Here is a 27,017-nt window from a genome sequence, read left to right as displayed (position 1 = left end):
AGTGAGCAAACGCTGTAATACCCTTCAGGTATAACAATGGGAGTGTTATTACCAAATTCACCTATTAATATCTCATTATTACCTCTTGCAGCACTTATATTGGTCCACCACGGATAATACATTACATCGCATAGAGCGACTTCAAGTTGTCCATCTGAGTTATCGATAGTATGAAGCAGTTCAATAGACTGACCATTTGTTATTTCCGGGAGTGTGACATACTTATTAAATAAACAATGATACTATATCATAACTTAAATATGAAATCAACTTATATTACTAATCAGTCGATTTTAGTAAGTGCCTCTGGTGCTGAATTTTTTCGTTAAATTCCCTGATATCTTTGAAAAAAACAGGTTCACGGCAACTAGCGATAAAATGGTGCACGATTGGTTTCACAATCCGATGCAATTTTGGCAGAATCAGTTAAACTTTGCCATATGGTGTGCCACAACAGGATGTGGTGTATCTCTTTATACCCCAGGATTTGAACTAAATAAGTCTGTTATATCATTTCACGTGTACTATCAGATTAGACGTATACTTAAAGCAATTAGTGCTCCATTACCGCAGGATCGAGCATGGAATGCATCAAATAATCCGTACTATAGGTGGGCATTCGAATGTATTTGACAGGAATTTAATGTTTCTACGAGTAAAGATTGGCATCTGAGTGGAGTTAACCATGGTCTAGGTATTCCGTACGCTGGTGCACACTCTGTTAAAAAAGTCAGCGATGATTTACTGAAAAGGGGCGGCTTCTTCCGAGCTTTGCTTTCTCAAGTAACGAGTGGAGAGATGATTGTATGAACTTTAAGGGTGGTGTTGCTTTCACCGTCCAAGAGGTTGAGCAACCACCTGGAAATGCTTGGAATGAATTTCTATATGATAAAACAGAAAATAATTTAACTAACCAAGGAGTTGTAAGAGTTCATGAATCAATAAGAACTTATGTAAGAGCAATTCTTGGTGCACAATCGCAAACATGAACGGGAATCATCGGTTCTGGGACGGCACTCGATGCACAAAAACAGTTTGTCGCAAACGTGGAGGATGCTATTGTTTCACCAGTTGACATACCATCGTCTATTAAGCGTTATCAAGATGTATTACAGTACGCTCAATCCAAAGTAGACTACGTTTATGCGCCGGGAGTAAACATGTCTCCGAGTAATATGGAACTTAGATCGGTCAAGTGATCGGTTATAATAATAAAATTGTTATTGCTACCGATCAACAAAAACCAGGTATAATTTCAGATATTAATACCGAAATAATAACACAAACAAACACAGGCGAAACAGGAATAGTCAAGCCACAGATATCTACTAACACATCTACTAACGCACAACCACAAGTGCCACCACATATTGCAGCTAAAAATCAACAACATATCGATGAAAAAACAGCGCTTATAGTAGGTGGAGTTAGCGGCTGGTTTACTCATGATTTGGATAAATAGTCTTTAGCGGATACGTACAACATCCCTGCAATTGCTACGATGAGTGCCCACAAGTTTTGACTAAGCCAAGTGGTGATCTTAACTTATAAATTCAAGAGCCAGGAAACAATACTCCCTATTATACCGGGAAGTGCAGACGCGGCTTTCCCAGCGAGCTTTCCCAGTGCTGAACCTAATGCTTTTAAATGCTTTTTTATCCATATTTTTTAGGGGGTGTGGAACCTCCTGTACCACCGGTTAATGTGAGAGTCAAAGTCGATATAATAAATCCCTATGCGGTTAAAATACTGGCAATGGTTATCCCCTGTTCTCTGAACAATGTTTTAATTTTATCGGCCAGTGTAGTGTCATCATTGAGTACTTGATCGATAGTTTCTCTAATTTGACTGATTTGTGAACAAAGTGCCTTTCTATTACTGGAAGCAGCTTTGAGGCGGGCCGATCTTTCGTCTCCTAAGTTACGCAATCTTTCTGCAATGTGACGTTTACTGAATTCATCACCCGCCCGTTCAAGTTTTGTTTTCTCATAAGCTATATGCTTGTCGAGTTCGGATAGCTTGGCTATATTATTAATGAGTTCTCCCCTCATTGTTTGCATTGCCTTGTCAAGACCTCGTAATTCCCTTATACTGAACTCTGAGGATGGTACCTGTAACGTGGAATTATCGTAGTAGGTATCCATGTTTAGCTGCTATAGTAGATAAAGCTAGGGGCTTGCGAGTACGATAATGCAGATGGTCAATATCAGGTTCACCGCGTAGTCGCAATATTCCTTTATTATCTATCGTAAACTTTGAATAGTCACGACCAATTGGGCTAACATCTTTAAAGGTATCGTAATAATCAGTAATGGTCGATTGTAAAAGTTCATCGTCAAGATTCGTAAAGCTGGTTTCATCAGTACCCTCTTTGATTGTACTAGGGTTATCAAAATCATCTGGATTAAAATCATCCACTTTTATATTAAACATAAGGTTACATAATTTCAATATAACAATGTCTTCGCAATACGGACGCAAGTTAAATCCACAATGTAGACTTCGAGATCCATTAGGGGTCAAAGCAATTCGTCAGTCTGTAACTATAACTAATAACCCGAGTACCATCGATCAGAATCAAACGCTTCTGGTTCGCTTTCCTAATCTCGGCGCACACGATGTGTTAGTTCCGGGAACTGTCCGACTAGCATTTACGATTAGTTTGACTTCTGGCGACGTTAACAGGGAGGCTGTTCAGAACATAGGTTGTGCTATCGTTAAGAAAATCGCCATTAAAATTAGTGGTTATGAGGTTTTGAGTATCGATGATAGCGATGTATACTATTGTTACATGGATCTCTGGGAAACGGATAAAGAGCGGGAAAACTTACAGTACCAAGGTATTTGTAATCGGAACACATTGAGACTGCGTGTGGGTGTTGAAGATGGTGATAATACCGTCGTAAAAGATCTCGCTGTTCCCGGCGCATTAGGTAACCGATTCTATATTCCGCTCGACTTTGAATTACTAGATTCCCACATGCCCTTTTATCAAGCATCCCTAGGCGATAGGTTAGAATACGAACTCACTTTTAATGACTATGGTAGGGTAATCAGAGCTGCTAAGATGCTAGCTATTCCATTGATAATATCTCGCTGAAGTATGATATGATAACAGATCCTGAATTAGCCAGACAAATTCGTAACCACTATACCGGAAGTTTAGCCATTTTGTACGATCGCGTGCTTCGACACCGAAAGATCATAAGGAGCAAAAAAGATACGACGCGGAATATCAATCTTAAAATCCCCACGAGATCGATGAAGGGTATTTTAATTTTGTTCAAGGACCCCTCCGATGCATTTAAAAGAAATACCGAGAAGTTCTACAATCCCAAGATTACAAAAGTAGAATTGACTATCAAGGGCGTTCCTAATTAACTATATAGTCAAGGAATGCTAGCATATCAACAATGGGATGAGATTAAAAAACTCCTTTCTATAAAATGAAGCCGAGAAGTTAATGCGGTCGTGAAAGATCTGTCTCTCAGGGGGTGTATCGATGGGTGAATACCTCACCATGAAGTACGCGCTATGGCTCGACATGCCAACCACGGACGATGACCAACTACACTGTAGGGGTGGAGAAAGAAAATGCTAGCGAGGGTGTCACTATACAGGAAGCTCCAGGAATCAGCTGGTAAATTAAACATATATTTGTATGTGATTATGGATGCGCAACTTAATATACAGAATGGACGATTCGTGCAAGCAATCTATTAATAATCTTTTACCTAAAGAACCTCACTGCGTTATCATCTGCGGGCAAATGGGTTGTGGAAAAACAGCTTTTATTCTAGATATTTTAGAAAGTCATTATCGGGACGTTTTCGATCATATTATTATTCTGTGCCTGACTCTAAGCGTTAATAAAACATACTTATCGAGAGATTGGGTAATGAATGATGATGGGGTACACAGAGACTGTTTACGAGTATGTCACGAAAAATACAAAGGAGAATCAACTCTTTTCGTATTAGACGACTGCAGTGCGAGTAAAGAACTCACAAAAAAGAAAGATATGCTTTCATATTAAGCATTCTCCGGTCGGCATACTCAGCATAGCGTTTGGGTACTTACTCAAAAATACAACTCTGTCCTGAAAGATCTCAGAGAGCAGACCAAATGGGTAGCCCTGTTTCACTGCAAAGACCGAGATTCATTTGAGGAATGTTTACGTGAAAATGATGTTATTTATACCAAGCTCGAACGAGATAAAGTCAGAAAAACTGTTAGCTTCAACGAAGCATTGTAAACTCGTATTAAAAACCGATCAACCAGCTGCTTATGCCATTGCTTAGCAAAAATTGCAAAAATATAGCAAAAATATGGCAAAATTATAGCAAATATAGCAAAATTATAGCAAATGTAGCAAAAATACAGCAAAAATATGATAAATTGAACATTAGCGGCTATTATGACATAATGTGGCTTGAAATCCTCATTCTTTCACAACAGTTTATTATTACGGGCTGTATTGGGTATGCCATATTATATTATGTTAGACTTAAATATCTCCTTAGGTATTACATTATGGAATGTGACGAACTCATCGAACAAATGCTCAAAGATGAGGCAAGAACCTATGACAGATAAATCTTCAGGTAAACATAGAGAAAGACTCGCCACTTTGGCAGCCGGTGGAAAATGTTCCCAATATTTGGAGGAAAATTATACCATCGAAAAAATTGATAACATGACCTACGAAGAAATTAAAAAACTGTATGCGCGTTACGAGTCTAGACTGGGAGCTACCATGACTAAAACGATAGGTTCGGCTATGTTACAACTATACACAGTCGTAGCTAGTACGTTTCTTCCTATCCCAGCAGAACATCGCATGTATTTATGCGAATCTCTCGAGAAAGACCCATTCATCGAACAGGCTATAAGCTCAGTGAGCTGTGAGTTTTATCATAGATACGGAATGTTCTTAGCTCCTGTGACCACCGCTTTAATAACGGCTAGGTATTGTCTATTTAAACATACGTGCCCACTTAATAATAATGGAGTCTCAAGTGACACCACCACAGATTGTGCAACAGATTGTGGAACCACAATCACAACAAGTGAACGAGGATGCACAACGGATTGTGAATGAGGAAATACCAGAGTGACGAAGAAGAACCCCAAAAACATTGCCGCCGGTAGAAAGGGCGGGCTGGCGAGGAAAGCAAAACTAATGCATAATTCAAATATTGAACATAGTCGTCCGATTAAAACTTGGGCACTAGTATGAGTTGTTGCTATAGCGGTGGTATGGTTGTTTTATAAGACCGGAGAAGAGAAAACGTCACCCCCAATTACACAACAAGTTCAATGTGAGGTGAGCCCCCATATAATGCTATAAGAAGCATGACTATTCCAGTTACAGACGGTAAAATGTTGGTAAACGCAACGTATCATTCAGCAGTGGTCAGCAGCTTGGCCATTGGCTATGCCCGTATAGCTAAAATTATTACTAAAGCCACACCACCCAAGCTAGATTTTAATGGTTATGTTATTGGTATGGTCATTCTTGATATTGGATTGGCTATGGCAACAAAAGATATGCTCATCCAACAAGGGCTTATCCCGGAAGACATAATGAAGAAATTAAACATTTGAATATAATATATTCATATAAACATGGCATCAATTGTGATTATGGTCGGTGGAGCTGTTGTTAATGCTCTAGCTTTTTCGGGGAGTAATTTTTTATTTTCTAGTATGAGGGAATCAAACGCTAAAGAAGTTGAAGAGGAGCATAAAGGACATAATAAAGCATCAGAACAACTCGAAGCAGCCCAGTCACAATGAACCAGACAGAGGATATAAAGATTAGATTTTATTCATGAAGAACTGCGTAAGCAGGGACATTTAATTCAAACGTTTAAGAATGTTGAATCTGCCATGCACGAATACTTCCTCGTTTATGGAAAAAAACTTGACCCAATGCCGACACCAACAAGAAGTCAGTTTTATACACCGTCAGAGGAACAAAAAAAATGCGAGATAGCATTCATAATGTTTGGGTTATCAGTCTATTTATAGCTACACAATAACTACGCATAAACCATGACCTAGTTAGGGCGAGTCTTATCAGCCATGTCACCCTGACTCACCAGTGGAGATGTGATTTGCATTTAGACAAGAATTAAAATTTGTACCCACATCCGCAGGCATTGGTAAATATCTAAGAGGTTGGAAGATGGATATTAATTCCAACATGGATGTTTATGATGTTAAGCCCATCATATCGAGTAAAATTAACGAGGAGTTAGATGATTTACATAGTATAAAATACCAGCTGACAATTAAAATGTCATTGAGTAAAAGTAACGCAGACGATAGCACTGAATATACGGAATCATATTTCCAGAGCAATCAAGAAGTTATAACCGAATCCGATACTATAAACGCATCATTAGATACATCAATTCAGAGGATACAGGAAACTTTAGAACGCTGGACTAATAGAGGTTCGGGTTGGGGTGTGGATAAAATCGATAGTTTATATTTAGATATAGCAAATTATATGCCCTTCAAAGGTGGACCTTATATAGATTTACCTCCGTATCATAAAAAGAAAAAAGCCATAATAAATGTAAAAAATAAATCCGATGACTGTTTAAGAATGATGATAAGATCTGCATTGTTCGCCATAGACAAACATCCACATAGACCTTCTAGCTATCCTCAAAACGATGGACTAAACCTGGATGGCATAGACGAACCTACACCAATCTCACAAATTGATAAGGTGGAAAAGCAAAATGATTTAGTTATAAATGTTTTCGGACATTCTTCTAAAGGAATTGTTGTACACAGGATAAGCTCCGCTCCGGAACATATTTTTATGTGTAAACGCTGATGCGATTCAACGATCGTCATGAGTCGTATTAAAAGAAACATCAATATTAATTAATAATGAATAAAATTTACTATAGCCCACGAGGATATTGGAAAGGTGTAGGAGCAATAAAAAAATTAGCCACCGCAGCTAAGGTATCTAAAGATGTGGCCAAGGTTTGGTTAAAGAAACAAGCGATGTGGCAAATATATTTACCGGCACCGCGTTATATACCGAGGAAGAAGTTTGATATTTTTACAACGAATAAACTTCATTAGGCTGACCTCTTGTTTCTTCCCCATGATAAGGTAAGACGCAAAACGTATAAATACGCTTAAACCGTAGTGGATGTGGCTAGTCGATACAAAGAGGCTGAGCCATTAACCTCGAAAGATTCAACAGAAGTAGCTTATGCACTGAGTCACATATATAAACGCGGACCACTAAAAACCACTAAGCTATTTCAAGTAGATCCCGGTCATGAGTTTATGGGATCAGTAACTAAACTGTTAACAAAGCACGATGTCGAAATCAGGCGTGGCGAAAAAGAGGCCCACCGTAGTCAAGCTATCGTCGAAAGATTTAACCGGACATTAGCAGAACGTTTGTTTGGCTATCAGTATGGGATCGAAATGAAATCGGAACGATTGAGATCAACCGAATGGGTGATACGATTATCAGCTTCTGAATCAGCGCTGAATAATGAAGTAACGAGATTAATAGGGAAGAAACCATCCAATGCGATTAAAATGAAATCCGTGATTTCCGAATCTTCAGCACCGAGGAGGCAAAGAACAAAAACTTCCGGATAGAGTAAGCGTAAGATATTTATACCACCCCGGTGAACTCGAAGGAGGCCTACGTCGCGCAACCAATCCGATTTGGTCCTTAAGACATATAACATTAGTCGATTGGTTATGAAAGAAGGAGAGCCTATTCTTTATTATCTTAAAGATGGACCGGGCAGGGCATTTGTACGAGAAGAGTTGCTCATAGTTCCAGACGATACAGTATTACCACCCTAAATAACCATAAGCATAGGTAGTAACACCATCCTTATCAATCTACCTCTTTGTGTCTAAGGGGGATAATGATGTCTTGTTCATTCTTAATCCATATATCCTATGATTGTAACTTCTTAAAGAGTTCATCTCGTGTTTGAACGTTCTACCGTTGAATAATGATTCTTTATACTGTTCGTGTTTGATATGCTTTTTTACCACATACTTCTTAACGCCCTTAGCTTTTCTTATCTCTCCATTATCAGACTTCTTTATAGAATACATCTTAGGTCTTAATCCGACATACTCCGCTATAGGAGTCCCAGCACATTCATCCTTCATCTTACCTAACACCTTTTTATTTACTACGCTGTGTAGTGGATTATCTTTTGGGTAATTGCTCGTGTCGTACATATCTATTTTTTCTGCCATATCTTTATACACATCCTCGGTTTGTATTTCCATCAACAAAGAATCTGTGTCGGTATATAACACCTCGCATCTATCGCCGTATTGTTTCTTAAGTTCGTTGTAATATGTTTTGACAAGTCGAGAATACTCATACCGACGTACTCCGGTCTGTTGAATTTTATATTACTCTTCTGCATATGCAACGCCGCTAAGTCGTTATCGAATATCTCACTTCTGTTAAAAGCCGGACTGGCTATAAGTTTCCTGAGTCTTTCTTCCTCATTAGACCTGACTAATTTAACATCAACACACTTCCTTAGATTCTCCATAGTTTTACCAAATACTGAGTTATTCATGAGCTTATATAGATTCTTTTCGAAATCACTGGTAGCTATCTTTCTTAAATCTTTATTCAGCCTTATATAGGGCTCCATCCAAGGGCTTTGATCAAACTTTAGAACTCTGTGTATTTTCTTTAGTTTCATACCTAATGATAGATATAACTGGAGATTTCTGTAATAGACTATATATTTTGGCTTATCCATCAAATTTGGTACAAGTTTTTCTACGTTAGCTAACCTTGTATTACTCATCAAGGAGTTTTGATATTCCGACATCCAATCTTTATTCACCATTAATCTTTCGGGAGCTAGAGGACAACTGTTATGATCTTTATGTAACGAATTTGGATATTCCAAGTCAACTTCTGGTATGTATCCTTTATTCACATTGATATTATGGATATCATTCACTTAAATATCATCCAGCCACTCAAAACCACCCGTGGGTAAAGGTTGACTCATAGCCCCTCCGTACAAATTGTTGGCGTCCAGATGTAATATATGCGTGAAAGGTTTACTCGGATCATATGCTTCCACTAATTTATTATTAGCCTTAGAATACCTTTTCGCTACCATCGATATACCACCTCTTAATCCTTTCTCAATAAACAAGTGCATATCGTAATCGGTGAGTAGTTTTAGTTCTACGCCGGTCTTCTTCAACAATGCATTCCACGATAGTCCGGGACTGGAATAGTACCATGCCGGATCCAAGCCATATTGTTTTAAACATGTCTTTCTAAATATCTCGAATATATCGGCGAGTAACAGTACATCAGTTTTTAAGTACAGATCGTGATAATCACCTAAATTCTTACAACCTAATTTATCCCAGACCGTCAGAGTGTGTTCATAATCGGCATCTGTTATTTTAGATTCTGTTAAGTTACTATAGAATGATTCAAGGGGTGGTTATTTAGTTTCGTTGAATCTAGACCAATCATCCATATATTCGTAAGGATATACACCTTTTCTCAACAACAAATGATGGCACCGATCGGTATATTGATTTGTTATCGCAAAGTCATTGGGATTGTTCGCATTAGCTAAATTGTCCAGGGAAGATAACAGAAACTGTACGGAGTCTATGAATCTAAGCCCATTACTTTGCTTTATTCTGGCTTTCCCATCCTTGTCCGTATAATGTATAGTTTTAGTCAACGAGAGTGATATATATTTTTCCATATTATTAGGAATACACATTAAGCCGCCGTCGGTCTTTGAGATAGCTTGCATGATGAGATGAGAATCGTATCCTCTAAGGTTATGAAACACAACAGGGATGGGTATTGTTTGAGAATTCATTTTTAGTTTCAAGTTACCCTCGTTATGCACGGCTCCACGATAATTACCCGTGACATGGCAATGATCTCTTACAGAATCCCCATTCAGGGGTTTATTACAAACATGACAACTCGTTGACTTCTTATAGGCCCTCCAATCATCCCTCGTCACACACATTGGTTTCTTACGCGATAAATTTTCCCTGATTATTCTCTCTTCGTTTAGTAGATATTCTAGGAACTTTCCCGCTGCATCGGGACCTCTGTAAATCTAGGGCTGGTTTGTTTTCCCATCATACCTTACAACTATATATCCAAACCCACAAGGAATATGTTCTTGAGTTTTGTACGTAAAACTATCTTGATTATTGCGTTCAGTATTTTCTATGGGTTTGATAAGCGCTTCGAAATCGGCGTAAATTACGTACAGTACTGGCATTTGATTACAATAATATTCAAATTTTAATATATTTTTTCCCTCTTTAGGCATATCAATCCTGATAGCATTCTGTCCAACACCTCTGCAGTCTTCTTTATGCTCTTCTAATAGATCTTGTCTGCTGTACCCATGTAGGTCCAGAACCCCCTTTACCTATACTACTCTCTGGTTTTGAATCCGTGAAATCTTGAAATTGCCAGGTCACACCATGCAGATTCCTTGTGTCAAAACATCCGGCTCGTCTGCAGCCTAAAAAGCGGCTGTTCAGTCATTCTCAGCTCCATTGGTAATCATATTGTACCAGCAGGTTCGATCAATCACAGTGGTATAGGGAATGACAGTTCTTGCTCACCGCCACCTAGGCCAGATTCACCCCTCAATAATGATACTACAGAGGTAATTTTTTATGCAAAACCTGCGATGCGATCCAATGATCGTCATGGATCAATATCTATATCAAGGAAACAATTTATTCTTAATCTCCAACTAGTTCTTTGGTTTTGGCACGGAATACTTGGTGCGCTTGTTGTCTCCCCTGTTCTATGAACTTTTTTTTCTTGTCTTCACTAATGCCACTGGTCTATGGAGAATTTGATAGAATCTCCTGCTTCATTACGTTGTATTTGGTGAGTTCTGACAACAAGAAACGAAACTCCTCCTCGGATATCTTGCAATCAGCCAGTGCAGTTGAAATATGATCCTCAATGCTATTTAACTTTGCTTCAGCAAGTACACGAATACTGTCATGTTTTAATGCTTTCTTTTGCAACTTACGAAAAATAGATTTAAGAGATATTCCAACCAGTCCAGAGACTCCGGCTGTTACTTCCATGCCAAGTACAATAGCGCGGCGATTATAGTTGATAATAAACCAACACTGGCTGCACCAAGTCCCATGCTAGCTGTCACAAGTGCAGTGTCAACTCCATCGAGAGCATTCACAGCTCTACGATACTTTTTACATAATCAAAGTCTAGAATCACGCTCCTTCTCTATTCGATGTTTATAATTCGCTTATCTGATATAATCGAAATCCATCAACAGTATCTATCATTACAGATGCTTCATCAGGCGCTGGATATAAACCAACAATATATATTATGATATTATATAAGAGTCTTTAATTGATCGGCCGACACTTCTTTGAGAGTATACATCAGCCTTATTAGATGTATATGATATGGCATAAATATCTTAGTAAACGAAATGCTCCCCCTATTAACTTGGACATTCGGAATTCCTGACTGAATAATACTACAACGTTGATGTTTGTGTTTCTTAAGCCATGTAATTGATAAATCCAGTAGTATCTCGAAGGCATGTCCTGGCGGATCCCCCAACAAGAATTCCATAATAAGTGTAGCACCATCGGTTATACCATTCAAGTTATTTAATACATCATTGAATTCAGTAACCAAATTTAAGCTAACATCTTTTAATGCTAGACGACTCAATAACATATAGCCTGTTTCATCTGTCAGGGGAGCGACTAACACTCTCTTACGTTTTTAGGGAATATTAGCCCTGAGTACGATCCCACTATTCATTGTCCACTTTCTATTATAAAGTGGTTTTAACTTCCGGATAATTTAAGTTCATTCTAACATTAGAAAAAGCAATCTCCTGACTGGAGTTCTAAGGATGCCTTTGTCCCACAAAAAATAAATGTCAACTAATAATGTTAAGCTGTTCAACGTAGTGGTCTGTCACATACAGAGCATGAAAAGCACGAGATTTACAAAAAAAGAACATGCGCAACGGGTGTGTTTGGGCGAGCTATACCAAAACCAACCGTTCAAACCTTCTGTTCAAAGATTGTAAAAAGTGTTTTAATGGCGTCATCAATTAATGTTGACATCATTTAAATCTCCTAAATTAGGCGCTGGTGCTGTGAATATAACTTTTTTCCGCTTGTACACACTATCTTATCTTCGATACCGCGTTTGTCGAATCCTTCTGAGTCTCCAAGATTGGAAAGCGCAAATGTATTACATTGTCTAAGGTTATATGCTCAAGGACCTGGAGAATCAACCATTATATATAATATGGAGTGTCACATTCAAATATACAGGTACAGGTACAGTTACATCTAATACAGAAATTTTGAGATCTGTAATAATACCCCGCCTTAACTTTTCATACTGCAATGATGAGAAAGATTCTGTTCTACCACTTTGGTATTTTTCATCTTCGACTGGAACAGCTCTTTGCAGAGTTGAAGGACTTTCGTTTTGAATATTATCTATTGTACTAATCTGATCAAGAAGGATGCACAACTCTTGATAGGGAACTATATCGGGTAATTTAACTTCCGGTATCATGGGTGTCACTTCTCCTCTTATAAATCCAAGTGTATTTGCTAAGCCCCATTCAAATTTCATAGCATGTGCTCCACTGCTTAAGATCAGCACCCCATTTGACTCATTTTGTGTGAGACTAGCTCCCAAAGGCTTAAAAATGTCATCACTGAGTGAACATACGCTTTAATACCCAACAGATATAGTACGACTATCCATATCTATATATAATTTATTATTACCTCTCTCAGCAATTATATTGGTCCACCATGGGTAATATGTTATATCGCAGAAGGCAACTTCAAGTTGCCCTGCCGAGTTGCCAATACCATTTGTTATTCCTGGGAGTGTAAATATACAAAGATACTATATCATAACTTCAATATGAGAGGTGTTAATACCGAGAGTAGTATCGAAGCAACCGACCTTACACACCCAACGAATTTAGCTGATGTCTCCGGTGCTCAGTTTAAAACTCAATTCCCTAATATCTTTAGAAATTACAGGTTTGCAACAACGAATGTTAAAACAGTTCATGATTGGTTCTCCAATCCAATGCAGTTCTGGTAAAACCAGCTAAACTTTGCTATATGGTGTGCCACAACAGGCTGTAGAGTATTTATTAGGAACCATCGCGATAAACTAAGTAAATCTGTTTTCTTCTTTCACGTGTACTATCAGATTAGGTGCATCCTTACAGAAATAAGTGCACCATTACCGCAGGATCAAGGATGGAATGCATCAAATAATCTGTACAATCAGCGGGCATATGAACATATTCGTGGGGAATTTGCTATTTCTACGAGTAAAGATTGGCGTCTGCATGGAGTTAACCATGGTCTAGGTATTCCATACACTGGTGCGCACTCTGTTAAAGAAGTCAGCGATGATTTACTGAAAAGAGGTCAGCTTCTTCCGACCTTTGCTCTCTTGAGTAACAAGTGGAGAGATGATCGTATGAACTTTAAGGGTGGTGTTGCTTTCACTGTCCAAAAGGTTGAACAACCACAAGATGCCAAAAATGCTTGGAAAAATTCATTTTAAATAAATCAGAAGGTTTTACTCAGCCCGGCGTTGAAAGAATCAATGACTCAATCAGAACTTATGTACGGGCTTTGCTCGGAGCTCAGTCACAAACACGTTCAAACATAATTGGTGCGGGAACAGCTTTCGATGCGCAAAAGCAGTTTACTGTAAACGTAGAGGATGCTATTTCATCACCCGTTGACCTACCTTTGGCTCTCAGGCTACCAAGATGTACTACAGAATGTCGAATCTAAAGTAGACTAGTTTTTGGAATAGGTCTGTACATGTCACCGAGCAACATGCAACTTAAGCTTGGTCAAGTGGTAGGTTATGATAATAAAATTGTGGTTGCTACCGATTAACAAACATTAGGTTTCAATTCAGATCTTAACAATGTACTAATAACGCAACAAAACACAGGCGAAACAGGAATAGTCAAGCCACAGTCATCTACTGTAATTAAACCAAAAACAGAAGTGCAACAGCCACATAATGCCACCAAAAAGCAACAACATATCGATGAAAAAACAGCGCATAAAGTAGGTAGAGTCACTGCTGGCTTACTCATGATTTGGATATATAGTCTTTAGCGGATACGTACAACAGCCCTGCAATTGCTACAATCACTGCCCAAAAGTTTTGACTAAGCCAAGTGGCCGTCTTGGCTAATAAATTCAAGAGCCAAGATACAATACTCCCTATGATACCGGGAAGTGCAGACGCGGCTTTGCCAGCGAGCTTTCCCTGTGCTTCCCCTGATGCCTTTAAATACTTTTTAATCCACATCGTAAGACATCGTAATAATCATTAACGGTTGATTTCAAAAGTTCCTCATTAAGATTCATAAAGCTGGTTTCATCAGTACCCTCTTCGACTGACTTAGTATCAGTTAGGTTATCAAGATTAATATCATCCATTTTTGTATTAAACATAAGGAAACATAATTTCATTATAAGCAATGTCTAAACAACGCCGCAACTCCACTGGAGACGGATTTATATACCTATACGGCTATACCTGGGGCCAATCAATGTTGTCATTAGTTCAGATGAGCCTAAATGGTAATGAAAATATTCTTTATTATTTTTATCAATAAAGTGATATTCAACATTTTTATTAAGTTCTTCGTTCATTTTACTAGGAGACCAGACTATATAACTACACTCTTCTTGGAAATTGATAAGAAACAATTGATAACCGTATTTGGTTGGTTTTTACCGGGTGGTAATTCTCTCCATTTAATAGCTTTTTCGATTGTTGGGTTGTAATTCTCCATTATTATATATTTATGTAAGTATTTGTCTAAATGTGATCTAACGATAGTAAGCAATCTATTTTTAATCTCCAACCAGTTCTTTGGTTTTGGCACGGAATAATTGACATGCTTGTTGCCTTCCCTGTTCTATGAACTTTTTTTTCTCGTCTTCGCTAATACCACTGGTCTTACGAGATTTTGATCGAATCTCCTGCTTCATTACGTTGTATTTGGTGAGTTCTGACAGCACTAAACGAAACTCATCCTCGGATATCTTACAATCCGCCATTGCTGTCAAAATTTGATCCTCAATGCTGTTCAACTTTGCAAAGTATCGGCGAGTATCCGAATACTATCGTGTTTTAATGCTTTCTTTTGCAACCTATGAGAAATGAATTTTATCGTTATTCCCGCCAGTCCCGAGACTCCAGCCGCTATTTCCATGCCGAGCATGATAGGCGCAGCGATTATAGTTGATAATAAACTAACACCTGCTGCACCGAGTCCCATGCCAGCTGCTACAAGCGCGGTGTCAACTCCGTCCAGAGCATTCACGGCTCTGCGGTACTTTTTATACAATCCAAGTCTCAACTCCCTATCCTTCTCTATTCGATGTTTTATGTCGCTTATTTGATGTAATCGAAATCCATCAACAGTATCCATCTTTTCAAATGCTTCATCGAGCGCCGGATATAAACCCATAGTGTATATTACGGTCATACAATAGTCTTTAATTGGTCTTGCTTAAATGTTTTGAGAGTATACATCAACCTTATCAAATGTATATTATACTGCAAGAATATCTTAGAAAGAGAAATGCTGTCACTTTTAATAATTTGAACCCCCTCGAGGGTTGCAATGGGTGATGCTCCAATATGAATAATACTGCAACGTTGACGCTCATGTTTCTTGAGCCATTTAATTGATAGTCCTGGTAATATTTCGAAGGCATTTTCCAGTGCATCTCCGAACAAAACTTCAATAATAAGCGTAGAAATATTAGGTACTGCACTCAAGTTAACTTTAATATGATTGAATTCAGTAACCTAATTTAAACGAACATTTTTTAAGGCCGGACGACTATATAACATATGACCTGGGTTTTCTGGCAGGGGAGAGACTAACACACTTTTTCGTTTTGAAGGGATATAAGCCGCGAGTACGATGCCACTTTTTATTATCTTAGTTAAATTATGTCCCTTACCCATCATCACATAAGGTGGGGTAATGACAATATTCAGTAGCCACTCAATGTTTGCTTCGACCATAGTCCATTTTTTATCATCATCGAGAATAATATTGTACAAAGTGTTTTTAATGAGTCTACTAATCTTCTAGATTACCTGTGAATGTAACTTCTTTCCGCTTGTATACATTATCGTGTAAGTGTAAAGCGTATAACTTACCATCAGTACCGGGTTAACCGAATCCTTCTGTGTCTCCGAGATCGGAAAGCGCAATTGTATTACATTGTCTTAGCGTTCCAGGGCCTGATGAATCAACCATTATTTATAATATGGAGTGTTACACTTAAGTATCCTATATGTACAGGTTGGAGTTTTACATCTAATACAGAAATTTTAAGGTCTGAAATAATACCACGCTTTAATTTTTTATATTGTAATGTTGAGAAAGATTCCGTTCTACCGCTATTATATTTTTCATCTTTCACTGGAACAGATCTGAGTAGAGTTGAAGGACTTTCTAGTTATATATTATCCGTCGTGCTTATTTGATCAAGATGGATGCACAACTCTTTATAGGGAACTAAATCGGGTAAATCACGTCCCTGATCTGATGTCTTGAGTACTGTTATATCTCCTCTCCATCCAAGTGTGTATGCTAAGGTCTCGTAAAGCTTTACATCCTTTTCTCCAGCGTTTAAAATCAGCATCCCATTCGACTCATTTTGTGTAAGATTAATTCCATTAGGCTTAAAAATTTCATCATTGAGTGAGCATACGCTGTAATACCCATCAGGTATAGTAATGTATTTGGCAAGACCATTTTTTTTAGTTATCAATATCATATCTTGTAGCACTAATATTGGTCCACCTCGGGTAATATGTTACATCGCATAGGGCGACTTCGATTTGACCAGCCGACTTATCGATAGTATGAAGCAGTTCAATAGACTGACCATTTGTTATTCCCGGTAGTGTGACATACATATTAAATATACAATGATACTATATCATAACTTAAATATGAAATCGAGATACATTACTAATCAGTCGATTATAGTAACTGCCTCTGGTGCTGAATTTTTTGTTAAATTCCCTGATATCTTTGAAAAGTACAGGGTCACGGCAACTAACGATAAAATGGTGCACGATTGGTTTCACAATCCGATGCAATTTTGGCAGAATCAGTTAAACTTTGCCATATGGTGTGCCACAACGGGATGTGGCATATCTCTTTATTCTCCAGGATTTGAACTAAATAAGTCTGTTATATCATTTCACGTGTACTATCAGATAAGACGTATACTTAAAGAAATTAATGCTCCATTACCGCAGGATCGAGCGTGGAATTCCACAAATAATCCGTACAATAGGTTCACGTATGAGCGTATTTGTCAGGAATTTAATATTTCTACGAGTAAAGATTGGCGTATTAAAGGAGCAAACCATGGTCTAGGTGTTCCGTACAGCGGACAAAGAACTGTTAAAGAAGTCAGCGATGATTAAGTTAAAATAACTCATCAACCATTCGATCCATTTAAGTTGTTACAGAAAAACAATCTTTTTGTAAGAATGCATAATCTTTATCATGGCTGGGAACTTTCGAGTAACGATTGGAGAGGTTCTCTTATGAGTTTTAAGGGTCGTTTGGCTTATATTGTTACAAAATTTATACAAATGAACGATACCGCAAATGCTTGGAATGAATTTCTTAATGATAAAACGGAAAATAATTTTACTAACCCAGGAGTTGTAAGAGTTAATTAATCAATAAGAACTTATGTATGGGCAATTCTCGGTGCACAGTCGCAAACACGAACGTCCATTATTGGTTCTGGGACTGCGCTCGATGCGCAAAAACAGTTTGTCGCAAACGTGGAGGATGCTATTAATTCACCAGTTGAAATACCATCGTCTATAAAGCGTTATCAAGATGTATTACAGTACGCTCAATCCAAAGTAGACTACGTTTATGCACCGGGACTATACATGTCTCCGAGTGATATGGAACTTAAGATCGGTCAAGTGATAGGCTATAATAATAAAATTGTTATTGCTACTGATCAACAAAAACCAGGTATAAATTCAGATATTAACGTCGAATTAATAACGCAAACAACCACAGGCGAAACAGGAATAGTCAAGCCACAGACACCACATGTTTCACAAACATCTACTGACGCACAAGTGCCACCGCATATTGCGGCTAAAAATCAACAACATATCGATGAAAAAACAGAGCTTGTAGTAGGTGGAGTCTCGGCTGGTTTACTCATGATTTGGTTAAATAGTCTTCAGCGGATACGTACAACAGCCCTGCAATTGCTACGATGAGTGCCCACAAGTTTTGACTAAGCCAAGTGGCCGTCTTGGCTAATAAATTCAAGAGCCAGGAAACAATACTCCCTATTATACCGGGAAGTGTGGCCGCAGCTTTCTCAGCGAGCTTTCCCAGTGCTGAACCTAATGCTTTTAAATGCTTTTTTATCCACTCTTTTATACCATCCCTATCAGTAGGGGGTGTGGGTGACCCGCTGCCACCTGTTAACGCGAGAGTCAATGTCGATATAATAAATCCCAACGCGGTTAAAATACCTGCAATGGTTATTCCCTGTTCTCTGAACAATGTTTTAATTTTATCGGCCAGTTTAGTGTCATCGTTGAGGACTTTATCGATGGTTTCTCGAATTCTACTGATTTGCGAACGAAGTGCCTTTCTATTACTCGAAGCAGCTTCGAGGTGGGCCAATCTTTCGTCTTCTAAGTTACGCAATCTTTCTGCAACGCGACTTCTACTGAACTCATCACCCGCCTCTTCAAGTTTTGTTTTCTCTTGATCTATATGCTTGTCGATTTCGGATATCTTGGCCATATTATTGATGAGTGCTCCCCGCATTGTTTGCATTTCCTTGTCAAGACCTCGTAATTCCCTAATACTGAACTCCAAGGATGGTGATACCTGTAACTGAGGATCATCAATGGTGGCCAAGATTTCTCTGTACCCGTCCGAGGAAGCCTCCAAATTATCTATGTTAACGAGTTTATCACGCGCAGTCCGAAGAGCCTTAGTAGTCTTCGCGGGAAGTTTTTCTGGTCGTGAGTAGTCGACAAAACCTAATTCATCACGAACAAAGTCGATGCCGTATTTAGCGGCTAACGTAGACAAGGCTAGGGGCTTACTAGTACAAGGATTAATAATATCAATATCCGGAGAGCTACGCAGTCGCAATATTCCTTTATCATCTTTTCTAACCGCCATAAACTTTGAATTGTCACGACCAATAGGACTAACATCTTTAAAGGCATCGTAATAACCATCAATGGATGATTGTACAAGTTCATCGCTAAGATTCGGGCCACCAAAGCTGGTTTCATCAGTACCCTCTTCGATTGTATTCGGGTTATCATAATCATCTAGATCAAAATCAGTCATTTTTATATTAAACATATGATTACATAATTTCAATATAACAATGTCTTCGCAATACGGACGCAAGTTAAACCCACAACATAAACTTCGAGATCCATTAGGGGTCAAAGCAATTCGTCAGTCTGTAACTATAACTAATAACCCGAGTACCATCGATCAGAATCAAACGCTTCTGGTTCGCTTTCCTAATCTCGGAAGCACACGATGTGTTAGTTCCCGGAACTGTCCGACTAGAATTTACGATTATTTTGACTTCTACCGACGTTAACAGGGAGGCTGTTCAGAACATAGGTCGTGCTATCGTTAAGAAAAAAAATTAGCGGTTATGAGGTTTTGAGTATCGACGATAGCGATGAATACTATTGTTACATGGATCTCTGGAGAACGGATAAAGAGCGGGAAAACTTACAGTACCAAGGTATTTGTAATCGGGACACATTGAGACTGCGCGTAGATGCTTCTAGTGGTGATAGTACCGTCGTAAAAGATCAGGCCGTTGCCGACGCATTAGGTAACCGATTCTTTATTCCCCTAGACTTTGAATTACTAGATTCTTTTATCAAGCATCCCTAGGCGATAGGTTAGAATACGAACTCACTTTTAATGACTACGGCAGAGTAATCAGAGCTGCTGAAGATGCTAGCTATTCCACTGACAATATCTCGCTCGAGTATGATATGATAACAGATCCCGAATTAGCCAGACAAATTCGTAACCACTATACCGGAAGTTTAGCCATTTTGTAAGATCATGTGCTTCGACATCGAAAGATCACGAGGGACAAAAAAGATACGATGTGGAATATCAATCTAAACATTCCCACGAGGTCGTTGAAGGGTATTTTGGTCGTGGACCCCTCAGATGCATTTAAAAGAAATACCGAGAAGTTCTACAATCCCAAGATTACAAAAGTAGAATTGACTATCAACTATATAGTCAAGGAATGCTAGCGTATCACCAGTGGGTTGAGATTAAAAAACTTCCTTCTATAAAACGAAGCCCAGAAGTTATCGCAGTCGTGAAAGATCTGTCTCTCGTGAGTGTATCGATGGGTGAATACCTCACCACGAAGTACGCGCTATCGCTCGACATGAGAACAACGGATGATGACCAACTACACGGCAGTGGGAGGAGAATAGAAAATGCTAGCGAGGGTGTCACTATACAGATAACCAAGCTCCAGGAAACGGCTGGTAAATTAAACATATATTTGTACATGATTACGGATGCGCAACTTGATATACAGAATGGAAGATTCGTGCAAGCAATCTATTAATAATCTTTTACCTAAAGAACCTCACTGCGCTATCATCTGCGGGCAAACGGGCTGCGGAAAAACAGCTTTTATTCTAGATATTTTACAAAGTCATTATCGGGACGTTTTCGATCATATTATTATTCTGTGCCCGACTATAAGTGTTAATAAAACATACTTATCGAGAAATTGGGTAATGAATGACGACGGGGTACACAGAGTCGATCCGGGCGATCGTTTACAAGACTGTTTACGAGTATGTCACGAAAAATACAAAGGAGAATCAACTCTTTTCGTAATAGACGACTGCAGTGTGAGTAAAGAACTCACAAAAAAGAAAGATATGCTTTCATATTTAGCATTCTCCGGACAGCATACTCAACATAGCGTTTGGGTACTTACTCAAAAATACAACTCTGTCCTGAATGATCTCAGAGAGCAGACCAAATGGGTAGCACTGTTTCATTGCAAAGATCGAGATTCATTCGAGGAATGTTTACGCGAAAATGATGTTATTTATACCAAGCTCGAACGAGATAAAGTCAGAAAACTGTTATCGGCAACGAAGCACTGTAAACTCGTATTAAAAACCAATCAACCAGCTGCTTATGCAATTGCTTAGCAAAATGTGGCAAAAATGTAGCAAAATGTAGCAAATATATAGGAAAATTATGGCAAAAATGTAGCAAAAATGTAGCAAAATGTGGCAAAATGTAGCAAAATTATAGTAAAAATTAGATAAATTGAACATAAGCAGTTAATATGACATAAAATGTGGTTTGAAATCCTCATTCTTTCGCGACTGTTCATTATTACGGGATGTATTGGATATGTCATATTATATTATGTAAGACTTAAATAGCTCCTTAGGTATTACATTATGGAATGCGACGAACTCATCGAACAAATGCTCAAAGATGAGCCTGATCAACAAGTTACAGATAAATCTTTAGATAAACATAGAGAAAGACTCGCGGCTTTGGTAGCTGGTGGAAAATGTTCCCAATATTTGGGGGAAGATTATACCATCGAAAAAATTGATAACATGACTGATGAAGAAATTAAAAAACTGTACCCGCGTTACGAGTCTAGACTGGGAGCTACCATGACTAAAACGATAGGGTCGGTTATATTACAACTATAAACAGTCGTAGCTAGTACGTTTCTCCCTATCCCGGCAGAACATGGCATGTATTTATGCAAATCTCTCGAGAAAGACCCATTCATCGAACATGCTATAAGCTCAGTGAGCTGTGAGTTTTATCATAGATACGGAATGTTCTTAGCTCCACTCACCACAGCTTTAATAACGGCTAGGTATTGTCATCCGCAGGCAGGATGGGAGGACTCGCTCGCAAAGCGAAACTAAACAATAATTCAAATATTAAAACATAGGCACTAGTAGGAGTTGCTGGTATAGCGGCTGTATGGTTCTTTTATAAGACCAGAGAAGAGAAAACGTCACCCCCGATGCAACAACAAGTTCAATTAGAGGTTAGCCCCTATAAGAAGCATGACTACTCCAGTTACAGACAGTAAAATGTTGGTAAACGCAATGTATCATTCAGCGGTGGTCACCGGCTTGGCCATTGGCTATGCCCGTTTAGCTAAAATGATTACTAAAGCTACACCTCCCAAGCTAGATTTTAATGGTATCAGTATGTCTGTTCTTCATATAGGATTAGCAATGGCAACAAAGGATATGCTCATCAAACAAGGGCTTATCCCTGAAGACATAATGAAGTAATTAAACATTTGAATATTTTATATTCATATACTATGGCATCAATTGCGATGATGGTCGGTGAAGCTATTGTTAATGCTCTAGCTTTTTCGGGGAGTAATTTTTTATTTTCTAGTATGAGAGGTTCGGAGCAGAAAAGACATAATAAAGCTTTAGAACAACTAGAAAAAGCTCAGTCACAATGTGCGCAGCGGAGAATGGAGAGATTAGACTTTATTCATGAAGAACTGCATAAGGAAGGACATTCAATTCAAACGTTTAAGGATGTTGAATCTGCCATGCACGAATACTTCCTCGTTTATGGGAAAAAACTTGACCCAATACCGAGAGCAACAATGAGTCAGTTTTATACACCGTCAGAGGCTCAGAAAAACCACGAGGTCGCATTTGTGATAATTGGGTTATCAGCTGTATTGATTTTCAGCTATACCATAACCTAGTTAGAGTGACAGCTAATATATAAATAGAGTTGGCTGACTGCCTCACTAGTGGAGATGTGATTTGCATTTAGACAAATGATATGATAGATGTATAAACCATGAATCTGTGCAGATTTACACTCATGGGTAAGACGACTCTATGTAACCGACTCTGTGTTGATATTTACTGCGGCATACACAATTATTACATCAGGCGCGGAAACATAAACTATACGTGTTCTGTATGTGGGATAGGGGTCAAAGGTCCTTATTGTTTATGTCAGAAACACGGTGCTGATAGGGTCAGGAACCAGATTATTTATACTAGGAAGAGAGATTACATCAATGAGAGGAATAGGTTGGGGAGAATACGTATTTAGATATATGAAAAACAACCAATTAGACATTTGACTCATTTTGCATATACAATTCAACCACTATGGTTTTTGTCAGAGAGTTGAAGGCTATGGCAAAGCAACGTGGTCTACGTGGATATTCTCGAATGAGAAAAGCTGAATTGATCGATTTACTCGGTTTGGAATACAACAAACCCCAGACTGTTAGAGAACTCAAAGCTCAAGCGAGAAACAGTGGGCTGAGAGGTTATTTTCGAATCAGAAGAGCTGAATTGATCGCTTTACTAGATAATAATGATGATGTTGATAATAAACAACAAGAATTAATATTTGTACCCACATCCGCCGGCGTTGGTAAATATCTAAGAGGTTGGAAGATAGATATTAATTCCAACATGGATGTTAACGATATTAAGCCCATCATATCGAGTAAAATTAACGAGGAGTTAGATGATTTACATAGCATAAAATACCAGCTGACGGTTAAAATGTTATCGAGTAAAAGTAGCGCAGATGATAGCACCGAATATACCGAACCATATTTCCAGAGCAATCAAGAAGTTATAACCGAATCCGATACTATAAACGCCTCATTAAATACATCAATTCAGAGAAGACAGGAAACTTTAGACCGTTGGACTAATAGAGGTTCTGGTTGGGGTGTGGATAAAATCGATACTTTATATTTAGATATAGCAAATTATATGCCCTTCAAAGGTGGATCTTATATAGATTTACCCCCGTATTATAAGAAGAAAAAAGCCATAATTAACGTAAAAAATAAATCTGATGACTGTTTAAGAATGATGATAAGATCTGCATTGTTCCCCGTAGATTCTAAAATTGCAAATAGACCTTCTAGCTATCCCCAAAACGATGGACTCAACTTCGATGGTATAGACGAACCTACACCAATATCACAAATTGATAAGGTGGAAAAGCAAAATAATTTAGCTATAAATGTTTTCGGACATTCTTCTAAAGGAATTGTTGTACACAGGATAAGCTCCGCTCCGGAACATATTCCCAGAATCAATTCATTTCTGATCGAAAAAGATGGTAAATATCATTATACGTGGAAAAAGAGTTTAAACAGGCTATTATACGATCAAACAAAACATGCTAGAAAGAAATATTTCTGTGAAAGATGCCTACATGGGTACAGCAGACAAGATCTATTAGAAGCGCATAAAGAACTAGAAAGTGTTTTTACTCGTAAAAACATATGTCTCCCCCCACTCCCCTAACCCCCATTCATTCGTTTACTTCACGTTAAACCCCATCTCTTCATTCCCACCCTCCATTACTAAATAACAGAGACAAAAATAGAACTCCTAGAAATTTCAAACAACTAATGGGCACCACTTCAGTGCTGGGTTAATGTGTATACAAAGTTTCGCGAAAAAATATTTAACGGTTTCTGAGTTATGGTCAGGAAACAAAGCTTACCCCCATTCAGTGCCTATGTTCAACTTATCTCCATGGAAACGAGAAAAAATAAAAATGTCAAAAATCTCTAAATAGCAAAAGGCACCACTTCAGTGCTGGGTTAATGTATATACAACGCAGACGGGAACCGTGCCAAAAACAATATGTCTCCCTCCATTCTGGGGGAGACATAATACTGCAGAGGTGTTGGACAGACCGCTATCAGGATCGATATGCCTAAAGAGGTAAAAAATATATTAAAATTTGAACATTATTGTAATCAAATACCAGTACTGTACGTAATTTATGCCGACTTCGAAGCGCTTATCAAACCCATAGAAAATACCAACTGTAGCAATCAAGATAGTTTTACGTACAAAACTCAAGAACATATTCCTTGTGGGTTTGGATATACAGTTGTAAGGTATGATGGGAAAACAAACCAGCCCGTGATTTACAGAGGTCCCGATGCAGCGGGAAAGTTCCTAGAATATCTACAAAACGAAGAGAGAATAATCAGGGAAAAATTATCGTGTAAGAAACCCATGTGTATGACGAGGGATAATTGGAGGGCCTATAAGAAGTCAACGAGTTGTCATGTTTGTAATAAACCCTTGAATGGGGATTCCGTAAGAGATCATTGCCATGTCACGGGTAATTATCGTGGAGCCGCGCCTAACGAGGGTAACTTGAAACTAAAAATGAATTCTCCAACAATACCCATCCCCGTTGTGTTTCACAACCTTAGGGGATACGATTCACATCTCATCATGCAAGCTATCTCAAAGACCGATGGCGGTTTAACGTGCATTCCTAACAATATGGAAAAATATATATCGTTCTTGTTGACTAAACCTATACATTATAGGGACAAGGATGGGAAATCTAGAATAAAGCAAAGTAATGGGCTTAGATTCATAGACTCCGTACAGTTTCTGTTATCTTCCCTGGACAATTTAGCTAATCGGAACAATCCCGATGACTTTACGATAACAAATCAATATACCGATAGGTTAACGCGTCATTTGTTGCTGAGAAAAGGTGTATATCCTTACGAATATATGGATAATTGGTCTAGATTCGAAGAAACTGAATTACCACCCCTTGAATCATTCTATAGTAACTTAACAGAATCTAAAATAACAGATGCCGATTATGAACACGCTCTGACAGTGTGGGATAAATTAGGTTGTAAGAATTTAGGCGATTATAAACGATCTGTACTTAAAAAAGGATGTACTGTTACTCGCCGATATATTCGAAATATGTAGAAAGACATGTTTAAAACAATACGGCTTGGACCCGGCATGGTACTATTCCAGTCCCGGACTATCGTGGGATGCATTGTTGAAGAAGACCGGCATAGAACTAAAACTACTCACAGATTACGATATGCACTTGTTTATTGAGAAAGGATTAAGAGGGGGTATATCGATGGTAGCGAAAAGGTATTCTAAGGCTAATAATATATTAGTGGAAGGATACGATTTGAGTAAACCCGACACGCACATATCATATCTCGACGCTAACAATTTGTATGGATGGGCTATGAGTCAACCTTTACCCACGGGTGGTTTTGAGTGGGTCGATGATATTGATATCCATAATATCAATGTGAATAAAGGGTACATACTAGAAGTTGACTTGGAATATCCAAATTCCTTACATAAAGACCATAACAGTTATCCGCTAGCTCCCGAAAGATTAATGGTTAATAAAGATTGGATGTCGGAATATCAACACTCCTTGATGGGTAATACAAGGTTAGCTAACGTAGAAAAATTCGATGGATAAGACAAAATATATAGTTCACTACAGAAATCTCCAGTTATATCTATCGTTAGGTATGAAACTTAAGAAAATACACAGAGTTCTAAAGTTTGATCAAAGACCTTGGATGGAGCCCTATATAAGGTTGAACACAGATTTAAGAAAGATAGCTACCAGCGATTTCGAAAAGAATCTGTATAAGCTCATGAATAACTCAGTATTTGGTAAAACTATGGAGAATCTAAGGAAGCGTGTTGATGTTAAATTGGTCAGATCTAATGAGGAAGAAAGACTCAGGAAACTTATAGCCAGTCCGGCTTTTAACAGAAGTAAGATATTCGATAACGACTTAGCCGCGTTGCATATGCAGAAGAGTAATGTAAAATTCAACAGACCGGTGTACGTTGGTATGAGTATTCTCGACTTGTCAAAACACTTAATGTATGACTTTTATTACAACGAACTTAAGAAGCAATACGGCGATAGATGCGAGGTGTTATATACTGATACAGATTCTTTGTTGATGGAAATACAAACCGAGGATGT

At 38.3% G+C, this 27,017-nt stretch overlaps 1 protein-coding gene across 1 annotated transcript in view; it reads right to left on the bottom strand.

Moving 5' to 3' along the window:
* LOC139449468 (von Willebrand factor A domain-containing protein 3B-like) overlaps positions 1 to 27,017 on the bottom strand; it is a 521,695-nt gene that overhangs the window by 439,881 nt on the left and 54,797 nt on the right. The window lies entirely within an intron of this gene.

This window comes from Haliotis cracherodii, unplaced genomic scaffold (genome assembly GCF_022045235.1).
Source record: "Haliotis cracherodii isolate W230 unplaced genomic scaffold, xgHalCrac1.p SCAF_8, whole genome shotgun sequence".
Lineage (NCBI taxonomy): Eukaryota > Metazoa > Mollusca > Gastropoda > Lepetellida > Haliotidae > Haliotis > Haliotis cracherodii.
The sequence above is the reverse complement of the archived record's forward strand: the minus strand, read 5'-3'. Positions and strand labels throughout refer to the sequence as shown.